General features: G+C 44.5%; 1 protein-coding gene across 2 annotated transcripts in view; it reads left to right on the forward strand.

Annotated features, from left to right (window-relative positions):
- Window positions 1–24,937, forward strand: part of LOC130290603 (rho GTPase-activating protein 20-like) — a 231,051-nt gene that overhangs the window by 72,190 nt on the left and 133,924 nt on the right. The window contains exon 1 of one of the 2 annotated variants that reach the window (XM_056538452.1): window positions 20,609–20,684. The exons of the other annotated variant lie outside the window; for it this stretch is intronic. The gene's annotated coding sequence lies outside the window, so the exon portion shown is untranslated. Of the gene's footprint in view, window positions 1–20,608; window positions 20,685–24,937 lie in introns of those variants that run through there. 2 annotated transcript variants of the gene reach the window in all.

The following is a 24,937-nucleotide window of genomic DNA, read 5'->3' on the forward strand; positions in this document are numbered from 1 at the left end:
AATTTTACCCCCATACAGTGGCCATATAGTGATAGATATAAGCTCTACACAGGTTCCACAGACCATATAGGATTACATACAGTTACATTCGAAAATGTCTTCTCTGATCAGAGTCGTTCACTTTCTTTTTTTTCTCCATCTGACCCAGGCCGTCATGACAATTTCTTCCAGCCAAAGAACCTGCCAGACAAACATTTTAGACTCTGCCCAGCACCTAGAGTTCTTTATACAGTAATAATATCCCTTTTAATGTCCAACACAGAAGAGTGGGTAGATATGTGGGTTGGGGTTGAGTAGGTAGGTTCCTCTTCCCACCTTATTTGGTAGATAGTTCCGTATGTAGACAGGTCCTTTCACATGGTTTTTCCATTATAGCGGTGCCCGCTAGTTAGGTCTCCTTGTAGCTAGCTTACCCCCTGTAGATAGTCTCTATAGGCATTAGCAGTCCCCTATAAGTAGGGGATACTCCCTGAAGGTAGATCCCATTGTAGATAGTATACAGTTGCAGCCATCTATAGTAGTAGCAGCCCCCTTTAGATAGTAACAGCAGCAGTCCCCTTTAGGTAATAATAACAGCAGCCCCCTTAAATAGTAGTAATAGCAGAAGCTCCCTTTAGATAGTAACAGCAGAAGTCCCTTTTAGGTAATGATAATACCAGCCCCCTGTAGGTAGCAACAGCCACAGTCCCCTTAAGGTAGTAGTAATACCAGAAGCCCCCTTTAGGTAGTAACAGCAGCAGCCCCTTTAGGTTGTAACAGCAGCAGTCCCCTTTAGGTAGTAGTAATAGCGGCAGCCCCCCTCCCCTTAGGTAGGTAGACAGGCAGGCAGTCTTCCCCCTTAACACCCCCCCCCCCAATCTCCTTCTATATTAGTTAATTAGGTTTCACGTAAAAGAAAGAAGAAAGAAAAAACAAAACTCACCTTTCCTCCGTGCCCACTCAGAGCTGTTCCATCTGCGTCCAGGCCTCACACAACATCAATGTCTCCCAATGTTCTGGCGCGGGTGGCGCAATGATATGACATCATCGCGCCGCTGGTAACGTAACGGACGTTGTGTGCTGTCTCCTGGAGGGCACTGGAGAAAGTGGGGGGGGGGGGCTGGGAGCTTTTAGCGGCCGCAGCACGCCTTGTATGCTAGTATAAGTAAGTGGCTGTCGGGTGGCCCCTGCCAGCCCACTGGGCAGTAGGCCAACTGATCAGATACTGATGGCTTATCCTATGGACAGGGCATCATTAATAAAGTCTCAGAAAATCTTTGTAAGGGTGCGTTCACATCTACAGGATCCTGCACAGATTTGATGCACAGGATTTGTAACTGCAGATTAGAAGCTGTGCTCAGTCATTTAGTTTATATTGAAATCTGCAGCAGAAAATCCTGCGCATCAAATCCTTTGCATCAAATCTGCGTACGTGTGAACATACCCTAATGGTACATTCACACACATACCGTATCAGTGGCTGATTTGATGCTGTACTCAACTATTTAATTGTTTTGATTTAACAGCAGTTTTGATTTAATAGCAGATATGGTATATGTGAAGGTACCCTTAGCTTAACTTTATTTCCTCAATCTCTCCATTAAACTACTTTATCTCAAACCACCAAAACTATTATAAGTAATAAGTGCCACCTTGCAATGCTTGGTTTATGAATCTTGAGTAGAACTGTGACCAAATGGGTACACAATACACAAAATAATAAATCCTTAAAAGGGTTGTCCAGTGGTAACAAGTTATCCTCTCAGAATGGGGGGACCTGAGTCTCCCATCAGAATGGAGCGGGGGGACATGCATGCGCATTGCTGCCCCAATAATTCTGTATGGGAGCTGCAGAGAGGGCAGCTCTCATGGAGAAGGAATGGAGGGACATTGTGCATGCATATCCTTCCACTTTATTCTAATGTCCTCGTTCTTAAGGTCACAGGGCGTCTGGCTGCTAATAGTTATCGCCTATCTTGAGGAAATGGGATATCTTGTAATTGTGGGACAACCCTTTTAAATAAATAGTTAACATTTTTAAACTTTTATAAGATTTTACCCAACTAAACTATATATCTATATAAACCATATATTTGTATGGAAACTCCTGTATGGAAATTTCAGCTACATCCACTAGAGGACAGTAAGCTTACAAGTTCGAAGATTCTCTGGAAACAGTGTACACAGCGTAGACAGAAAAGAAACATTGCCTGACTAATGCTAATATCAGAGTAACTTCTTCACTGTCACAGCTAGTGCACTGTTTTTTTCTTAGGGTGCATTCACACTACGCAAGTCCTGCGGAATTCTGCGCGGTGAACTTTTACATCAGTGTGAAAGGAATTCCGCAAGCACTGCATAGCCGTCAATGGTGACAGCGCAGTGCCGTGGGGTCTTACCTCTGACAGCGGCTGCCAGGCGGAATCTCCGCTCGCTGAATTCCACAAGCAGAGATTCAGCGTTCACTCTGCAGTGTGAACGCACCCTTAGAGCTAATAATTGCCATTTTTTAGATTAGAATAAAAACACAAGTAAGGTGAAACTGGCCACAATATTATTACAGTTCCAGACAATCTGACAACTATAAATGATAGTCATTATGCCTTTGGACTTTGTTACAGGATGAGACCAAGTCTAAAGGTTCTTGTTCATGGCCTTTGTCACATTCTATGTCAAATACAATGTCGCCTTCTCCTGTTATCCCATTCACTTGCTCCAGAACATATTATTGTCCGCACTGTAAAAGATAAAATGTGCAAGAATATGTTGAATGCAAGTTATTCCTACAGTTATGCTCCAGGGAGGAGGAGTAGCACCATGTAAATTTGCCCTATTGAGTCCAAACTGAATACGAGTGGCTTCCTTGGATTTCTGCGGTGAACCCTGTAGTAAAATAGGTAAAATAGGTCAAAGATGATGTTTCATTTTTTTTTTTTATTAGAAGATAGTTCAGGAGAGGATGAAGAGGGTGTAATGACCTCACTGTCAAGGCAGCTTCTCTGATGGATTTCACACTGATGTGAGCAGAGTAGTTTAGACTATATCTAAAAGAATGCAGACAACACAAAAAAAACTAAGTTTTAATAAAGACCTATGGGAAAATGTTGTATATAAAAAAAATGTACAATACAATAATAAAAATGCTTTCAATAACCTTTAAATTGTATCTACTTTACCTTATGAACCTGTAATTATATGATCTCTCACCTATTCGGTCACATGAAATTTTTCTTGTTAACCTGCATGGAGTGACAAAGGATAGTCTACAAAACTCCAGTGTATCACATATGTTCCTCAAACCCTAGACTTTGTTCTTCTCACCAATATTATAGCAGGGATATCTCAGGACACACATTACTCCCCTAGGTATATGTTTTAGATGGTCCTTTATTCCAGGGGTATATTGGGAATTGATCCTCATCTGTGCATGCTACTTCCATTAATAGCTGTTGCGTCATTCAGATTTGTAAGATTTGATAACTTTGTTTCTCTCTTTGTTAGTGCACAACTTCTAATTTTACCTTGGTGTACCCTGAATATATCATGTACATTATTTTTACATAGAGCTGTTATAAGGCTTCTGACCTGTGAACTACAACTGTAAAACACTGTGGAAAATGTTGACACTGTATAGATATATTATTAGCAGTAAATACTAACATATAAAGTTACTGCTCCAAAGCAAACGCGTGCAAACATATCAAGATCAGTGGTCTACTAACTACACTGCTCTAAAAAATTAAGGGAACACTAAGAGATCTGAATGAATGAACTAATCTTATGAAATACTTTTGTCTTTACATAGTTGAATGTGCTGACAACAAAATCACACAAAAATTATTAAATCTAATTGGAAAACCACACTACAGTCTGATCCAACTTTGATGTAATGTCCTTAAAACAAGTCAAAATGAGGCTCAGTAGTGTGTGTGTGTGGCCTCCATGTGCCCGTATGACCTCCCTACAATGCCTGGGCATGCTCCTGATGAGGTGGCTCCTGAACAGTCTGTGGTGCAACATGGCATTGGTGGATGGAGCGAGACATGATGTCAGAGGAAGGCATTGATGTTATGGACTGGTCTGAGGAACGGGCGGGCCTGTCCATAGCATCAATGCCTTCCTCTTGCAGGAACTGCTGACACACTCCAGCCACATGAGGTCTAGCATTGTCTTGCATTGAGAGGAACCCAGGGCCAACCCCACCAGCATATGGTCTCACAATGGGTTTGAGGATCTCATCTCAGTACCTAATCGCAGTCAGGCTACCTCTGGCAAGCACATGGAGGGCTGTGCGGCCCCCCCAAAGAATTGCCACCCCAGACCATTACTGATCCACCGCCAAACGGGTCATGCTGGAGGATGTTGCCGGCAGCAGAAGGTTCTCCTCAGCGTCTCTAGACTCTTTCACGTCTGTTACATGTGCTCAGTGTGAACCTGCTTTCATCTGTGAAGAGCACAGGAGGCCAGTGGCGAATTTGCCAATCTTGGTGTTCTCTGGCAAATGCCAAACGTCCTACACGTTGTTGGGCTATAAGCAAAACCTCCACCTGTAGATGTTGGACTCTCATACCACCCTCATTGAGTCTGTTTCTGACCGTTTGAGTCAACACATGCACATTTGTGGCCTGCTGGAGGTCATTTTGCAGGGCTCTGGCAGTGCTCCTCCTGCTCCTCCTTGCACAAAGGCGGAGGTAGCAGTCCTGCTGCTGGGTTGTTTTCCTCCTACGACCTCCTCCACATCTCCTGGTAGTGCCTCCATGCTCTAGACACTACCCTAACCGACACAGCAAACCTTCTTGCCACAGCTCACATCGATGTGCATTCTTGGATGAGCTGCACTACCTGAGCCACTTGTGTGGGTTGTAGACTCCATCTCATGCTACCACTAGAGTGAAAGCACCACCAGCATTCAAAAGTAACCAAAACAGCCAGGAAGCATAGGAACTGAGAAGTGGTCTGTGGTCACAACCTGCAGAACCACACCTTTATTGGGGGTGTCTTGCTAATTGCCTATAATTTCCACCTGTTGTCTGTTCCATTTGCACAACAGCATGTGAAATTCATTGTCAATCAGTGTTTCTTCCTGAGTGGACAGTGTGATTTCACAGCAGTGTCATTGACTTGGAGTTACATTGTGTTGTTTAAGTGTTCCCTTTATTTTTTTGAGCAGTGCATATAACTCTGTAATTTATTTTGGCACACCTTATTTGTTTTTTATGCTGTTTACACTGGCACCATGGCTACTCTTTGCAATTAAAGCACTATGACTATGAGAGCACTATGACTGAGAAACCTCATTGACTTATAATGGTCTCGGTGCTTTTACAGTAGTGATGCACACTGGACACTAAACGTGAAAGCAGGAATAACAGAGGACCCCGCTAAAGGCCCTAGCTCAAGTGAAAATTGTATCTGTAAAAAATACATAAAATAAATCATTATAAAATCATGTTAATTTATATTGGCATTCTAAAGGAACCATTCAATATGTAGTTTAAAGGGTTGTCCAGAGAGCCGAAAATGTATTGTGGTGCCCACTAGGAAGGTTGTCCAGAAAGCTGATATGGTATTGCGGTGCCCATGAGGAGGGTGGGAGTAGTAGTGTGATAGTAGTACACCTAGCAAAGTCTATGATATTAGGGTAGCCTTGTAGGTCGGGCTCAGCCCTGAATATTATCCTGTGGTCTCTACTACTTTTGTAATGGTAGTCTTTACAATATAGTCCTTAAAGGGTACCTCTCATCAAATAAAGTTTTGATATATTTTAGATTAATGAATGTTGAATAACTTTCCAATAGCATGTTAATGAAAAATATGCTTCTTTCTATTTTATTTTTCCCAATCAGTCCTGTCAGCAAGCATTTCTGACTCATGCTGGAGTCCTAAACACTCAGAGCTGCCAGCCTGCTTTGTTCACAGCCAAACAGGCTGTGAACAAAGCAGGCTGGCAGCTCTGAGTGTTCTCCTTTGTGAACAAATCAGACTGGCAGCTCGTAGTGTTTAGGACTCCAGCATGAGTCTGAAATGCTTGCTGCCAGGACTGGTAGGGAGACCCAGAGTGGTCATTTCTTCAAAGTGGAAAATTAAATAGAAAGAAGCATGTTTTTTAATAACATCCAATTGTAAAGTTATTCTGCATACATTAATCTATAATATATCAAAAGGGGTACTCCGGTGGAAAAAAAATGTTTCAAATCAACTGGTGCCAGAAAGTTAAATAGATTTGTAAATTACTTCTATATTAATCCTTCCAGTACTTAACAGCAGCTGCATGCTCCACAGGAAGTTGTATTTCTTTCTGGAGTTCTTTCCAAAGGATAGGAGATAAGATGTTTTTATCCAGAATACCCCTTTAAGGGCTTCTCTGAGTTGATCAAACTTTGCCTTCCTAAAGTTCATTGTTTTTGTGGACCCTCGAGAGATTCCCTTATTGAAGAACAAGTTATAATGTATATTATGATTAGAGATGAGTGAATCGAAGCTGACGAACCCGAATTCTTAACGAATTTCAGGAAATATTCGATTCGCAACAAATACGAATATCGCCGCGATTCTATCGCGCAAATCGCTTCATTAAACTCCATTTACTGCAGTGCAGGCTCCAGGGAATCCAAAGTCGGGGATCCACATGTCAGTACATGGGGCAAGGAACGCTGGCAAGGCAAGGCGGGAAGGGAAGTAGGCGGGATGACCCTGAATCACATGCATGATGCAGCCTATCAGCAGCCAGCCACCCCTGTGATGTCACAGCTCTGTGGCAGACATAATTCCGTCTCCTCACTTCATTACAATACACTGCAGAAGGATCATAGGACACAGAGCCTGTGTGTGTGTGTGTGTGTGTGTGTGTGTGTGTGTGTGTGTGTGTTACAGCAGAGAAAATTGAAGTTCAGCAATGTTTTAACATCCTCCTAGTCACATCAGCATTCTTGTGGATGGAGAGCATTGTTTTTTTTTTTTTTTTTTTCACTGAAAAGGATTTTTACTGTAGCTGCAGGCATTAACCTCCCTGTCACTTTCTTCGGCATAGTATTACAGAGAGGGGCAGATAGTTGTGTGTTGCCTCATACATTTCAACAAGCTGCCTCAACTTCATAAACCTTAGCAGAGCAGGCAGGAATAATTTTTTTGCACAATTTAGTGTCTTTGTTCCACAAAAAATCATCTGCTGGTTATACTAGTCTCTAGACTGTCTAATACACAGCAGTCCATTCCTAACAGTCTTTGACAGAGTGCAATTTTGTGTTTAGTACACAGCTTTTTTTTGGCTGCAGCACTGTTGTGTTCTGCTGGTGTTTTACAAAAATAAGTTTTCTTTAAGGGTACTGAAGCATATTTTTCTGCCCTCATCAGTGCATACCCCATACGTACATCTAAGTAGTTACTATTTTGTACCTGTTAATCTGTCATGGGCCTACATACTGTGAAAGTCCAGGCAAAGGTACTCACCGGCTGGTGATCTAGACAAATACTGTTTTAAGCAAAGTGAAGCGTATTGTACTCCCCTCATATACGCACTAAGTATGTCAGGCAGAGAAGTGCCAGGACGTGTGCAGATAATTAAATCCTTCAGGCAGAGGTCGCAGCAGACTAGGGGCGAGTGGCAGCAGGAGTCGCAGCGGGGGGCCTGAGCTCCCGTTATCGGCTTGCAGTCGTGTCTCGACCAGCAACCCATCTGCCCTCGTCAATTTGTTAACATGGTCATGCACTTCATCACAAGTGACATCTGACCCTTCCAGTCAACAGTCGGTGGGTTCCTCAGACACAACCCTCAGTTCGCATGGCCCGGGAGCAGTCCCAGCCCTCCCATTGCCTCTGTTCTATGCTGCTCCCTCCCCTACAGTAGTATCTTATGTTGTGGGTTCAGCTCCACTATTCACTGAGAAAGATTTAAAAGAGGACAGTCAGCAGCTACTGCCCAGCCAAGAAGTGGAGGAGACATCCGCCGCTTCCTCCGCTAGGCGGGCAAGTAGTGATGAGGAGAGTGATGTGGGAGGCGGTGTTGCCAGGGTTCAGGGTCCTGAAGAAGACACTGTTGAGGAACCTGAGGAGGATATCAGTGACGTGCAGACACAACTCGATGATGATGAAGCCGATCACAATTGGGAGCCAGGTGCAGATGGGGCTTCATCATCATCAGGAGAAGAGGGTTGCAGGTTTCCCATGAGGCAGCAGCTGAGCCAGCAAGGTGGTAGCATGGTTGGCAGTCAGCATGGTGGCAGAAGTGGAAATTCTGGAGCCAAACAATCCCTGGGGAGACCACCTGCTTCGCGGCAGCCTACCTCCCCATGGGTCCCTGGAGATGGCAGCAGTAGCAGTCAATTAGTATGGACTGTCGGTGGGAAAATCAGCTACTCGGCGGTGTGACAGTTTTTCATCAAGCATCCGGAGGAGGATAACATATCCAAATGCAAGATATGTCGGCAGAAGATGAAGCGTGGCCAGGGTCCCAATGTTGGCACCACGGCCCTGCGTTAACATATGCTTCGCCACCATATAGCAGCCTGGGAGAACAATGGCTCTGATGTAGTGGTCCAGCCTGCTGCATCACCCAGTGGCACGTTGCTCCCTCTTTCAGCAAGCCAAGGTTCCACCACCTCAGCCGAAGGGAGCTGTGTGTCATACCCTCCTTCTGTCGCTCCAGATGCTCCTGCTCCTCTTACTTTTAGTCAGCCATTCTGCCAACAATCCATCGGCAAAGCCATGTTCAAGAGACAACAGTATGCGCCCACTCATCCAACGGTGCAGAAGCTGAATGTGCTCCTGTCTAAGTTGCTGGTGCTGCAGTCCCTCCCTTTTCAAGTGGTTGACTCTGCACCTTTCAAAGAACTGATGGCTTGTGCTGATCTGAGGTGTAGAGTGCCAAGCTGTCATTTTTTTGCGAAGAAAGCAGTACCAGCCCTGCACAATTTTGTGGAAGAGAAGGTGGTCCAGTGCTTAAGCCTGTTGGTGTGTATCAAAGTGCACGGCAGCGCCGACGTCTGGAGCTGTAACTACGGTCAGGGACAATACATGTCCTTTACGGCTCACTGGTTGAATGTGGTTCCTGCACAGCCACAACCCCAACTTGGGCAGGTCACGCCGCTTCCTCCTTCACGCTCAAACATGCTCAGCCTCCACTGCCCAGACAAGTCTCAGGGGAGGAACGACTAAAAGTAATTTGTAAAGAAATCGGAGCATGGCTTACTCCACGAAAACTGGAAATGGGAACCATACTGACTGACAATGGGAAGGACATCTTGCATGCGCTGCGACTGGGAAGGCTGAGCCATGTGCCCTGCATAGCATACTTGTTCAGTCTGGTTGTGAAGCAGTTCCTGAAGTGTTCACCCCCATTTGCAAGACATCTTAACAATGGGAAGGAAACTTTGCATGCACTTCAGCTACTTGTACACTGCAAAGCACCCCCTTCTTGAACTGCAGCATCAGAACAGTGTCCCCCAACTGTGACGTTGTAACATGTTGGAATTCCATCCTCCATATGTTGGACCGACTGTACGAACAGAGAAAAGCCACCACCTATTTCTAGATGATCCAAGCAGACTCCCCGGTGTAACTTCAATGTGAACCACCAATAGGTATAGGTCACAGCAAAAAGTATGCAGACTCCCAATTTCAAAAAGGCTGTGGTCTTTATTTAGGTCATCAGCAATGCAACGTTTCGGCTATAGTGTAGCCTTTGTCAAGCATAAATACAAAGTGAATAAAGTGCATATATATAGATCTCAAAAACAATCTGATTGGTACAACATCAGGTGCAAAAGTTCACAATTAAACATAGTTACCACCCATAGAGTTTTTCATTGGTTAATAAAAACATGTGACCATGTTGTCATGGTAATCAACAAGTAAACAAATGTGAAAAGTGTTATAAGCATATATAAAGTGCATATTCTCATATTCCCTTAAAAGTGTTGGGCTCAGATGAAACTAATCTAAATACGGATGCTGACCTGTATCCCCGATCCTGCCAAACAGCGCCTTATTATATACCAGCCTCTCGAGCGTGTAAACTCCGTTTGTACACAGACCTATTGCGCCTGCGTGTATCCCTGTACACCACTCCTCCTTTGTTTAATTGGCTACATGCTGCCCTTACCCTTTTCGATCTAGTTTTCACTATTGCGCATGCGCCGGATCGCCGCGCAAGCGCATCACTATCTAATTCTCCGTCCGTGCGTGTCAATCATAGACCTCCGCTACAGACAACGGAGAAGTTGTGCGCAGGCGTGGGAGCCAACAGACGAGGGCTGGAAAAACCATCACCCGTCCGCGATCCCCACGACCGCGCACCAACTCTAAGATATGCCCGTGCATAAAATAAAATATAATGTCATAACTGTGCTTGCATGAGGCTGGTGGACCAATAAGGCACTGTTTGTATACCAATATTTACTACAAGTATAATTTATTGACATAGGAGTTTATTAATATTAATACATATGTAAAGCAGTAATTTAACATAGGGGTTAGGTCAATGCATCCAGGAATCCATCATCTGAGCCATAAAGTGAAATAGTGACGAGTATCTAAAAACAAATAGAAAAACAGAGTACCATTATAAAATTGTAATAATCCCACTGAGCAGGTGTAGAATAAAGGAGAAAAAAGTAGAAAACTAAGGAAAAGAAGGAAAAAAAAGGGAAAAAAGGGAAAAAAAGGGGAAGGGTAAAGAGGGAAAAGAAAAAGGAAAAAAAAGGAAAAAAAAGGGGGGGGGGAAGGGGGGGAAAACAAAAACAAAAAGGGGGACAAAAAAGAAAAGAGAGAAAAAAAGGGGGAGGGGGAAGAAAGAGGGGGAGGGAAAAGCGGGAGGAAAAATTGGAATTGGAGGGGAGAAAAAAGAAAAAAATAGAGAGAAAAAAAGAAAGAAAAAAAGATATAGAGAAAAGGGGGGGAAAAAGGGAAGGGAAGGGGGAAGGAAGAAAAAGGGGGAAAAAGGAAGGTGTGGGGGGGGGAAGGGGGAAGGGGAAGAAGGGGGGAGGGGGGGGGTGGTTGGTATGGGGGGGGGGGGTTATGGGGGGGGGGAAAGGGAAGGGGAAGAAGGGGGAGGGGAGGGGGTGGTATGGGGGGGGGGAAAGGGGGAGAGGGGAGGAAGGGAAGGGGGGAAGGGGAGGGGGGGAAAAGGAAAGGGAAGAAGGCAAGAGGGGAGAGGAAATCTAGAATGTGGAAAAACAAAAAGAAAGGAAAAAAAACAATAAGAAATGGATACAGTAAAGTCCACGGAAAAGAAGGGGATAAGGAGTCCAAAATATGTAATTACATGCACGGTTTCAGATTAAAATCTACATTCAATCCTCTTGGATGCAATGTTCCCAACCTGTGAATCCATCTGAGTTCTTTTTGTCTTAATACTTTTTCTCTATCACCTCCCAACCTCATCGGGGGCACATGATCTATTGCCCTGAATCTAAGTTGGCTTATGCTGTGCCCAACTTCGAGAAAGTGTTTGGGTAATGGTAAGTCAGTTTTATGGGTCCTAATGGATGATTTATGTCCATTTAGCCTAATTCTTATTTCATTAGTAGTCTCACCTACATAATACAGGCCGCAAGGGCACTGTATCATGTAGACGACAAAACTAGAACGGCAAGTATATCTTCCGTTGATCTTAATTGGCTGACCTGTATGTGGATGGCTAAAAGTATCGCCCTTTAAAAGGCTGTTACAATGACTACACCCCAAACATGGAAAATTACCTGGTCTAAGGGGTGCCAATACTGTTTGACCCTGTTTGCTTTTCATGCTCCCCACATCTGACCTAGTAAGTCTATCTTTGAAGCTCCTTCCCTTTCTGTAGGCCATAACTGGAAAATCTTGTATATCAGTGGTCTTCTTTATTAGATCCCAGTTTTTTCGTATGATTTTCGCAATCCCTTGACTATTGGTGCTATATGTACTCACAAAGGGTATCCTATTAGAGGATCTCTTAAGTTTAGTGGTGAGTAAGGAGGCCCTATCCACAGTATCCAATCTCGCTCTATGATGTTTAAGTAGAGACTGTGGATATCCCCTTCTTTTGAATTTCTCATCCATCTCTCCAAGACGTTTGTCCAACTGTTCTGGACTCGAGAAAATCCGTTTCACTCTTAGCATCTGACTCCAAGGTAAGGATTTTAACATTGGTTTGGGATGGAAACTATCGTATGTCAATATGCTATTCCGATCCGTCTGTTTGGAATATAAATCCACGGATAGTCTCGAGTCCGTCAGCTGTACCTGTGTGTCCAGAAATTGTATACACCTATCCGAGTGTACCATGGTGAACTGCAACTCTGGATAAATCCCATTGAGTTCATCCAGGAACTGTTGTAACTGTACAGAGTCCCCACTCCAAACTACAAAGGTATCATCGATATACCTGAACCAACAGTGGTTCAATGTGAACCAGTGGCAGCTCATACGTGACACCTGCCGTTTGCTCAGGCCCTTTGAGGAAGCCACATTATTAGTAAGTCGCCAGGATTACAGGATGAACTATGTCATTCCATTACTTCATTTCTTACAACACGTGTTGGAAACGATGGCTGGTCAGGGCACTGGAGACGTGGCGCCTATATCTCACGGCCACATGAGCCCTGTGTGGGCTGAACTGAGGAGGAGGAGGGGAGGGGCACAGTGGAGCACAGTTTAGGTTTAGCCAAATGGGCAGTTTTTCTAGTAATCTGACAGGAGAGGAGGAGCAGGAGCAGCCAGAGGAGCTAGAGGGTTATGAGGAAGGTGAGACAGAGGACCCAGACACACCATGGCAGTATGCAGTGGAGATGGAGGCAGGGAGTCCCTCTGAGTCAATTGCACGATGCATGCTCACTTGCTTGTGTAGTGACAGCCAAACTGTTACCATTCGGCAGTGGGATGACTTCTGGATCTCCTCCTTATTGGACCCTCGCTACCGCTACAAAAGAGGGGCCTTTTTTATACCCACTGAGAGGGAGGACAAAATGACCTACTACAGCGGCATCCTATGTAGTCAGTTGGCTGATGCCTATCGTCGCCATTGTCCATCCTCTCGCAGGTCTGAATTTGGGGGGCCCCTGCGCTCACATGCCCCTGCCATGGCTGCTGAGGGGGGTGCAAGAGCAGCACCATCTCCATCAGCAGCAGCCTGAGTCTACAGTCGCTGGTGAGTAGCTTTCTTCAGCCGCAGAGTAAAGCAACTCATCAGCAGCAGGTAGACCTGGAGCAGGACCTTAACCAGCAGGTGGTGGCATACCTTGAAATGCCCATGCCAACACACCTTTAAGATCCGCTGGACTTCTGGGCAGCCAAATTTGTTTTGTGGCCACAACTAGCAGAGTTTTCCCTCAAAAAGCTGTCCTGCCCTGCCAGTAGTGTGCCATCAGAGCGGGGGTGTTTAGTGCGGCGGGGGCCTTAGTAACCCCAAGGAGAACTCGTCTGTCCACAAAAATGTGGAAAGACTGACCTTTGTGAAGATGAATCAGGCATTGACCAGCTAGGATTTCCAACCACCAATGCCTGATGCATCAGAGTAGATTGACTATGGTGCCACACCAACACTTCACAAATATGGATAGTGCCAAACAGATTTAAGGCGCTACTCCCCAGTTACAAACATTCCTCACATCAGACATTTTTTACCCACCTTCGTCATTGGGTACTGGTATTGCCACCCACCGCGCCACTCTGTCACCGGGTCACTTTCAGGACTCCTGATGCTGCTGCCACCTCCAGGCTGTCTCATTCAGCCACTATATGGTCTCTTTTCATGCTTCAGCCACCTCCAGGCTTCATCCAATATATGGTTTACTCATGCTTCAGCCAGCTCCAGTCTGTGTCATTCAGCAACTAAATGGTTTTGTGATTCTGCTGGACCTAGGACGTTGCCTATTTATGTTTATGGTAGTACTAGGTACAATATAACTTCATTGGAAATTTCTAAATTCATCTTTTATTTTTAGAGATTGTGAGGCCCTATTGTCTCCTCATCTGCCACCAACTCCAGGCTGTGCCATTCAGACACTATACTACAACAAAATAACCCCTAGGGGTCAAAAAAGCCTCTATATTTCATGTGTCACATTCATTTTATTTTATTAAAAACTTGAACTTTATTGTGAACAGATAATAAAGTAGGGAACAAACGTATTAAAACCACAACACCACTGTACTCGTATATGTCTATGAGATCAGCCTATCAGTAGGGTGGGACAACCCTATTAATATAAGGATGTTGATTCCACCTAATGTTATGTTGAGGTGACAAACAAGGTCACTCTAAAGTGCTTCCTAAGTGTGAAGGTCGCAATAGTCGCTGTTACACGACTTTAATGTGTGGTAAGGTTATGAACATATATCTCCCCTCAGAGAGGTGTTTAGGGAGGTCCCACACCTAAGCAACAAACACCTGCCGTGCACTGCAGGTGTATGCCTAAAACTGCATATATTAGGCACTTTAGAAAGACATGATGTCCAGTGGTATTGCTAATTAAAATACACAGCTGTCAACCCCGACATGTTTCGCCACCTTAGTGGCTTTATCAAGGAGACAAACTGACAGCAATGAGTGTCAGAGCTATAATGAGCCTTTTATATGGTGCCTGTCTGATTATTTGGCATCATAGACCAATCCTGATCCTGAATACTCAGGACCAATCTACATGGTACCTTCATATCTCATATCTATGCTGCCACAAACTCCAGGCTGTGCCATCCAGCCACTATATGGTTTCCTCCTACTGATGCCACCTTCAGGCTCTGTCATTATGCTGCCATGTGACATGTGACTCCTTTTTAGATTTGGTCCTTTGTACCAACACGCCGGGGCCCGGGACACTAAAACTTGAGAGTTAAAAGTTCAATTTCAAAACCCTTTAAAAATCTTAAATGTAAAAATCATGAATTTCAATGGTCTCCTCATGCTTCAGCCAACTCCAGGCTGTGCCATTCAGACACTATATGGTTTACTGATGCTGCTGGGCCTGGGTCTGGGCCTAAACATTTTTTATGGTATCACTAACTATCCCAAATCTTCATTAAAAATTTCAAAATTTGTCTTTTTTTTTCTTAGGGATTGTGAAGCTCTGGTGTCTACTCATGCTGCTGCCACGAACTCCAGGCTGTGCCATTTAGACACTATATGGTCTCCTCATGCTTCAGCCAACTCCAGGCTGTGTCATTCGGGCAATATATGGTTTACCGATGCTGCTGGTCCTGGGTCTGGGAATAAACATTTTGTTATGGTAGCACTAGCTACCTAGCTACCCAAATTCTTAAGTTTTTTAATTTCAGAATTCATCTTTTAATCTTAGGGATGGTGAAGCCCTAGTGTCTACTCATGCTGCTGCCAACTCCTGGCTGTGCCATTCAACCAATATATGGTTTATTGATGCTGCTGGGCCTGGGCCTGGGCCTGGACCTAAAAAAAAATTATGGTAGCACTAGCTACCATAAATCTTCAATTTTTATTTCAAAATTCATCTTTTAATCTTAGGGATTGTGAAGCCCTAGTGTCTACTCATGCTGCCAGCTTCAGGCTGTGTCATTCAGCCACTATATGGTCTCCTCATGCGGCCAACACCTCAACACTGTGTCATTCAGCCACTATATGGTCTCCTTATGCTGTCAACACCTCAACACTGTGTCATTTAGCCACTATATGGTCTCCTTATGCTGCCAACACCTCCACGCTGTGTCATTCAGCCACTATATGGTCTCCTCATTCTGCCAACACCTCCACGCTGTGTCATTCAGCCACTATATGGTCTCCTCATACTGATGCCACCTCCAGGCTTTGTCATTGTGCCGCTCTGCGGCAGTGATTCTAATACTGAATACCAGCATTATTTCACTACCCTAGCACACTCCATATGCTTGTTAGAACACAGCGAAGTGTTCTACGCCCCTATTGAGGCTCTCTGTAGGCCAGAAATAGCCGTTTTTAATATAGATTCACCGCAAATAAATTCGGATCGAACCAAATTTTTTCGAAAAATTCCGCAAATCGGCCGAATCGAATTTTTCAAAAGTTTGCTCATCACTTATCAGGATCACTATTTCCTAGGTTTCCCTCTACTTGCACATTAGTTAATCTATCAGGTCTCACTCTCCCAGTTTATATCAGGATAGTTAAAATCCCCCATTATCACCTCATTCTGATTTGCTGCCTTGTTTAGTTGCCTAAGTAATTGTTTTTCTGCCTCTTCCGTTATGTTTGGTGGCTTATAGCAAACCCCTATAAGAATTTTTTATCATTTCCCTCCCATATATCCTTCCACAGTGCGGCTTTCAGACTCGATTTCACATAAAGACAAACTCCTCCCCCTTTCTGTTATGTCAGATCCTTCCTGAATAGACTATAACCCTGTATGTTGACCGCCCAGTCACAGCTATCGTCCAACCAAGTCTCTGTTATACCCACCATGTCATAATTTTCAGACATCAACCACTCCAGTTCCTCTGTTTTATTGGACAGACTTCTGGCATTAGTCAACATGCAATTCAAAGGTGTATGTTTTTTTCTTTTTCTTCCTATGAAGTCTATCCCTATTAATTATTCTAACCCCTCCCTCCGCTCCACCCCCACGTACATTAATAAGTTCCCCCTCTCTATGTACATTATCTTCCCCCTCTACGTCCCCCCCCCCCCCCCCCCAGTCCCTAGTTTAATCACTCCTCCACCCTTCTATCCATCTTCCCCCCACGGGCACAGCTGCACCCTCCCCATTGAGGTGCAGCTCGTCCCTACGGAAGAGTCGGTATCCGACAGCGAAGTTGGCCCAGTTCTCTATGAACCCAAACCCCTCCTTCCTACACCAGCTTCTGAGCCACTTGTTTACCTCCCTGGTCTCCCGCTGCCTCTCTAGTGGGGCTCGTAGTACAGGTAATATTTCAGAAAAAATATTACCTTGGAGGTCCTTGCCTTAAGCTTGCGGCCTAAGTCCCTGAAATCCTTTTTAAGGACACTTCACCTACCTCTTACTTTGTCATTAGTGCCAATATGTACCATGAATGCTGGGTCCATTCCAGCCCCACCCAGCAACCTGTAAAAATTTGCATTTTGAATATTCACACTCAACACTATTAACCCTGGAGCACACTATGGTATAGCTGCCTGGGTACTAATGATAGATGCAACTGACTTCAACCAAAAAAGTATAAACTTGGAAACAGGAACAAACTTTACTTTAAGAACCCTCTGGGAACACCAAGACAATATACAATATCCTAACAGCACAGGGTAGTAATAAGGTTATACAGTTTGAGACTCAATGTATAAAATGAAGGCAAAATCCCCTTGGTAGCTTTCTAAGCAGAAGTAATGTATTGAGCAGTAGTGTAATATAATCCAGTTAAAGGGGTACTCCGATGGAAAACTTTTTAATTTTTTTATTTAAATCAGCTGGTGCCAGAAAGTTAAACATTTGTGTAAATGACTTCTATTAAAAAATCTTAATCCTTCCAGTACTTATTAGCTGCTGAATACTACAGAGGAAATTATTTTCTTTTTGGAACACAGAGCTCTCTGCTGACATCACGGGCACAGTGCTCTCTGCTGACCTCTCTGTACATTTTAAGAACTGTCCAGAGTAGGAGAAAATCCCCATAGCAAACATATGCTGCTCTGGACCGTTCCTAAAATGAACAGAGATGTCAGCAGAAAGCACTGTGCCGTGATGTCAGCAGAGAGCTATGTGTTCCAAAAAGAAAAGAATTTCCTCTGTAGTATTCAGCAGCTAATAAGTACTGGAAGGATTAAGATTTTTAAATAGAAGTAATTTACAATTTTTTTATTATTATTTTTATTATTTTAATTTTTAATTATTAATTTTACTTCCATTATTTTTATTACAATTCATGTGTTATTCATTTCTTGTTTCTATTATTATTTTTAATTTTAGCCATACTTTGATTATTATTGTTTTTATTCTGTATACCTATATTTCTTATTTAGTATTTGTATTTTATTTTCTGTTCCAGATTTTTCATCTATACTTTTATTTTTTATTTTCAATTTTTTTTATAACATTTTTATTTTTATCTCTATTTTTTATTTTATTTTATTCCCATTATCTTCCATTTTCATTTTGACATTTTGTGATTATGAATATCCTGAGATATTTATGTATTGTTGATATCATTTTTTCTTATTCTATCTGATCCCTATGTATTTCATACACATTTTTATGGTGTTCATCCAGTTTTCTAATACTGTATACATCAGTGAATTGTACCATAGTATATGTATAGTAAGATACAAAATGTTATACAAAATGTTTCCAAGAATACACTTTGAATCCATTTCTGTTTTTATATCCCCCAATGGGGTAACCTGTTTCTATTTGTTCAAATCATCACCATGTTTGTATAAAAGGAACCATTGCTTCTATTATCACATACTTCTACTGAGGAAATGGTCATCATCATAAGGTACCCTGAAACACGTCTAGAAATGCATCATTAACGCACCACTGACATTTGGATTATCTATCAGCGAACATCACCGCTATAGCAAGTATAACATTGCTTTCCATACAATGGCCGCAGCCTTTATCCATCCAGCTCTCCTACCTGACTGACATCAGACACCAAGTCTTTCCATGAGATTCGTCCATCGGATGTCTGCAAGCTGTGTTTTATCCTACCATCACTAGCGGCTTCCACTTGGTGGAGCGCACGCCGACGCCCACATTCAGCACACTCGGACCCCTCTGCGGATGGGTGCTTGCCGGCACCAATCCTCTGGCAAGTTTCATCTGGCTACTCCATCTGGCTGGTAAATATACTCTTTATTGCTGTCCAATACATGGACCAGAGTCTACATATATTAACATCTTTATTTGCGGACTGTGAAAAGCTTATATTCTGAATTAACAAATGCCGGACTCTGTTTCCAATCATTGCACAGAGTGGTGCTGTTTTATGTACTATGTTTTAACATTCATTTATTGCATTTACATCCTCACAAGGGCCATATGAAAGAGGTTCTACACAATTTACTTGTTATACAGTATGTATTTTTTATAAATTTATATGGTTTTTCATCATATATTTGAATCACGCTTCCTTTAATTTTTCATCATGTATCAGGCTATCTGATATTGGCCTTGAGGTTATGGTTACCATTTCTTTTTCCCTTAATTTACAAATCTGTTTAACTTTCTGGCACCAGTGGAAAACTTTTTTTTTTTTTTTTTTTTTAAATCAACCGGAGTACCCCTTTAAGGTTTACTCTACTGAGAGGGGACTAACTGAATTTGAATGGTTCCAGCCCTCTTTGAGAGAGGGTTATCCTATGCGGATGCATCCCTCAAAACATTCTAAAGGCTTCTAGGCATAAATTGGTCATGTGATCATCAATTATGTGATCAAGGAATCATGTGACCCAATTCTTATACACTTTTCTCTTATCCACCAGTGGTGGCAGTTCAGAAAATGTAAACTATTGCATGACTTCTTAAGTCAGAGTATGCACATGTGAAGCTGTCTGATAGCAATAGAGTACATTAGACAAGTTTAACTCACCATGTATAAACAGAATTTACACTACACTACAACCTATTCCTATGCAGCTTATAGATGAAAACAGGACACTGCAGTATTACCACTTGCAGCACAGGGTGGCAGGTAGTCACCTACATACAGCTGCCCCAATTTAATACCTCTCCCGATACCACAGCACACCCCCTTCAAGACAAGGGAAACTATTAAGCTTTCTTGGAATGGGTAGGAAGGGAAATGCTGGGGAGTGAGGGAAGGTAATACATTTTTATCTCCATGGACAATCCCTTTAACCCCTTAAGGACCAAACCCATTTTCAGCTTAAAGGGGTACTCTGCCCTAGACATCTTATCCCCTATCCAAAGGATGGAGGATAAGATATCTGATTGTGGGACCCCTGCAATCTCTCCTGCAGCCCCCGAGTTGTCACTGCATGGAGCTATGTTTGCTCAGTGCATGATGATTCACGATTAGAGATGAGCACATTTTTTAAAAATTCGATTCAACCGATTCGCCGAATTTTGCCCAAAAATGAGTTTCGGTCCAAATTTATTTGCAGCGAATTGCTATTACAAACTGCTATTTCTAGCCTACAGAGAGCCTCAATAGTGGTGTAGAACACTTTGCCTTGCTATAACACACATAGGGTGTGTGCTGGGTTAGTGAAATAATACTGTTATTCTGTATGACATGCAGATCAGAGGCATCGCTATTAGAATCACTGTCGCAGAACATGGAGGTGGCATCAGTATAAGGAAGACCATATAGTGGCTGAATGACACAGCAAGGAGGTGGCGGCGGCAACATGAGGAGATCATTTAGTGGCTGAATGACACAGCATGGAGGTGGCGGCAGCATGAGAACATATAGTGGCTGAATGACACAGCCTGGAGTTGGCGGCAACATGTGGAGACCACATAGTGGCTGAATGACACAGCCTGGAGTTGGCAGCAGCAAATAGTGGCTGAATGACAAAGCCTGGAGTTTGCAGCAGCATGAGGAGAACATAAAATGGCTTAATGACACAGCCTGGAGTTGGTGGCAGCATGAGGAGACCATATAGTGGCAGAATGAGACAGCCTGGATGTGGCAGCAGGAGCATCAGGAGTCCTGAAAGTGACCAGGTGACAGAGTGGTGCAGTGGGTGATAATACCAGTACCCAGACACGAAGGTGGGTGAAAAAAGGAGAACTTGGCATCAGATGTGTGGCATCAGCCGGGTGGCAGGATAAGAAAAGTAGCTGAGGCAGGTAGGCAGAAGAAAAGTCTCTTTTGTAAAAGTGTTAGTGTGAACAAGTAAGTATTGAGGATATGCATTACGTAAAATGTAACTTTTAATAATATGCTTACGATAAAATATATGGACCCCAAATTTTTTTTTAATCAAACAAAAGGAAAGGTGTGCAAAAAAAAAACCATGTGCCACCTAAACCACCAAGTATTGATGTGATGCAAAGACCTTTAAAAGGTTGAAGTAAACAACGTATGGTCAACTGTAACCAGTGGGAGTAAAAACTTCCCCTGTAAGGCCCTACTCTCACCCTATTAATTCCCTTCTTGGCAAGTATTGCTCACCCTAAAAAGGGTGGCCCCACACAGGAAACTCTCTCTATTTCCACCTAAAAACCCTGGGACATGGCAGTGTTGTAGGGGGAAATAGGAAGATGTCCTGCTGATGTTCCTCTTGGTGTTTGTGCCTGCTTTTATCGCCTAATATAGTTTGATTTTCGTATGCCGGACTTCCTTCCTTCCTGCTCCAGGTCTACCTGCTGATGATGAGTTGCTTCACTATGCGGGTGAAGAAAGCTACTCATCTGCGATCATCCCTATCATCCCGCTGCTAAATGGTGACCATTCGGTGGTCACTATGCAATCAAGTGAGCATGCATCGTGCCATTTGTGCAAGTGACTCGGAGGGACTCCCTGCCTACATCTCCACTGCATACTGCCACGGTGTGTGGGTCCTCTCTTGCCTTAGTCATAACCCTCTAGCTCCTCCAGCTGCTCCGGCTCCTCCTCGCCTGTCAGATGACTAGAAAAATTGCCCATCTCGCGAAACCTAAACTGTGCTCCACTGTGCCCCTCCCCCTCCTCCTCTTCCTCCAGTTCAGCCCCCACAGGGCTCATGTGGCCGTGAGATGTAGGCGTCTCGTCTCCAGTGCCCTGACCAGTCATAGTTTCCAACACGTGTTGTAGTAGATGAAGCAGTGGAATGACGTTGTTCATCCTGTAATCCTGGCAACTGACTAATAGTGTGGCTTCTTCAAAGGGCCTGAGCAAACGTCAGGTGTCCCGTATGAGCTGCCACTGGTTGACATTGAAGTTACACAGGGGAGTCCCCCTATCCGCTTGGATCATCAATAATGGTGATGGTTTTCTCTGTTTGTATAGTCAGTCCAACATATGGAGGGTGGAATTCCAACTTGTGGAAACATCACAAATCAGACTATATTGGTGAATACATTCTGATGCTGCAGCTCAAAGAGGGTGTGCTTTGTAGTGTACGAGTGGCTGAAGTGCATGCAAAGCTTCCTTCCCATTGTTAAGATGTCTTGCAGATGGGGGGAACACTTCAGGAACTGCTTGACAACCAGATTGAACATGTGTGCCATGCAGGGAGCATGTCTCAGGCTTCCTTGTCGCAGCGCAGACAAGATGTTCTGTCCGTTGTCGGTCACCATGGTTCCCATTTCCAGTTTTCGTGGAGTAAGCCATGATTCGATTTCTTCCTCCCCTGTGTGACTCAGTTCGCCAAGATAAACCATGTGAAGAACAGCTTAATACTGCCGTGCCCTGCACACATGGTATGCTAGAGGGGCACTGAGACTTGTCATTACAGTGGAGGCTGAGGACACGGTGGAGGATGAGGAGGCGGTGTCGCACACTGTCACAGGACCAATGGCCTGAAAGCGTGGAGGTGGAAGCGGCGTGACCTGTCCAAGTTGCTGTTGTGGCTTTGCAGGAACAACATTCACCCAGTTGGCCGTAAAGGACATGTATTGTCCCTGACCATAGTTACAGCTCCACATGTCAACGCTGCCATGCACTTTGGTGCACACAGACAGGCTCAAGGACTGACCCACCTTCTGTTCCACAAAATTGTGCAGGGCTGGTACTGCCTTCTTCGCAAAGAAATGACGGCTTGGGACTCTCCACCTTGGCTCGGCACAAGCCATCAATTCTCTGAAAGGTGCAGAGTCCACCAATTGAAAAGGTAGGGACTTGGACAGGAGCACATTCAGCTTCTATGCTGTTGGATGAGTGGGCGCATACTGTTTTTTCTTGGACATGGCTTCGCGGAAGGATTGCTAGCGGAATGACTGACTCGCAGTCGGAGGAATAGGAGCATCTGGAGCGACAAAATATGGGTATGACACACAGCTCCCCTAGGCAGAGGTGGTGGAGCTATGGCTGGCTGAAACAGGGAGCGGCGTGCCACTGGTTGATGCAGCAAGCTGGACCACCACATCGGAGCCAGGGTTCTCCCATGCTGCTTTATGGTGACTCTGCATATGTTGACGCAGGGCCGTGGTGCCAACATTGGGACCCTGGCCATGCTTCACCTTCTGCCGACACCCAGGTTAACATCCTTCGGATGCTTGATGAAAAACTGCCACACCGCTGAGTAGCTGATTTTACCACCAACAGTCCGCACTGATTGACTGCTACTGCCGTCGACTACAGGAACCCCTGTTCCACCACCTCCTGGGAAGGTAGGCTGCCGGTAGGGGGTCTACTCCAGGTAAGTTTGGCTCCAGACTTTCCGCTTCTGCCACTATGCTGACTGCCAACCATGCTACCACCTTGCTGGCTCAGCTGCTGCATCAACCCTCTTCTCCTCCTGATGACGCTGACGCCCCTTCTACACACTCGGCTCTCAAGAGTAATTGGCTTCATCATTATCGAGTTGTGTCTGCATGTCACTGATGTCCTCCTCAGGTTCCGTAACAGTGTCTGCTTCAGGAGCCTGAACGCTCGCAACACCACCTTCCACGCCACTCTACTCATCCCTACTTGCCCACCTAGCAGAGGAACCGACGGAAGCCTCCTCCACTTCTTGGCTGGGAAGTAGCTGCTGACTGTCCTCTAGTAGCTCGTCCTCACTAAATAGTGGAGCTGAACCCACAGCATAAGAAACTTCTGTGGGGAGGGAGCAGCATAGGACAGAGGCAATGGGAGGACAGGGACTGCTCCTGGGCCATGCCAACAGATGGTTGTGTCTGAGAAACCCACTGACTGCTGACTGGGGGTGCCAGATGTCATTTGTGATGGAGTGGATGAGAGTGTTAACCAATTGATGACAGCAGATAGGTTGGTGGTCAAAACACGACCGCTAGCTGATACCGGGAGCTCAGGCTTCTCGCTGCAACTCCTGCTGCCACTTACCCCTAGTCTGCTGCGACCTCTGCCTGATGAATTTAGGCCTCTGCCACTCCTCTGGGCACTTCTCTGCCTAACATACTTAGTGTGTATATGGGGGAGTACAATACGCACCACTACGCTTAAAACAGTATTTGTCTACAACACCGGCAGGTGTGTACTTTTGGCTAGCCTTTCACAGTATCTAGGCCATTAAGACTTTAACAGGAACAAAATGGTACAACACTTAGATGTACGTATATGGTATGCACTCATGAGGGGAGGACAATGCGCTCCTGTACGCTTAAAACAGTATTGGTCTACAACACCAGCAGGTAAGTACTTTTGCCTAGCCTTTCACAGGTTCTAGGCCCTTAAGACTTTAACAGGAACTAAATGGTACACCACTTTGTATGCACAGGTTACTCTTAATAGAGGACAATATGTTTTAAGTGCTCTGCTCACCCTAACTGGCAGGCTAATATTAGCTTTTCAGTTGTTGTACACACCAGTGCTGCGGCACACAGTTGCTGTGTATTACATCCAAAATTGCACTCTCTCTCTCAATCTCACTCCCTTCCCTATCTGTGCTTCTAGGCTGGATTTGGGCTTGAGGTGAATCGCTGCTGTAAAAATGCTTTTCTGTGCAACACACACTGCTCTCTGTTCCTCTCTTTCTGCAATAGAACACTGATGTGACTCTCTCTGCAATAAAAGGCTGAAGTGACTGGCCACAAGATGGCTGCTGATTATATAGGGCTTTGACATGATGGGGTGGCTGGCTGCTGATAGGCTGCATGCTGCATGTCATTCAGGGTCATACCGCCTACCCTTGTTCCTGCCTTCCCAGAATTCCTTGCCCCATGTCCTGACATGTGGAGCCACCATCTTAGATGCCCTGGAGCCTGGACCGCACTAAATGGAGTTTAATGAAGCGATTTGCGTGACCGAATCGCAGCGATATTCTCAATCGTTGCAATTCGACTTAATCAGATTCAATTCGCTCATTCCTACTCCCGACACAGGGGCCGGAGTATCATGACATCACGGCTCCGCCCCCTTGTGATGTCACACTCTGCCCCTCAATAAAAAGTGTATGGGAGGGGGCATGGCTTTTGAGATGGCTTTTTCAATCATCTCCCTC

Source organism: Hyla sarda, chromosome 9, assembly GCF_029499605.1.
Source record: "Hyla sarda isolate aHylSar1 chromosome 9, aHylSar1.hap1, whole genome shotgun sequence".
Classification (NCBI taxonomy): Eukaryota; Metazoa; Chordata; class Amphibia; order Anura; family Hylidae; genus Hyla; species Hyla sarda.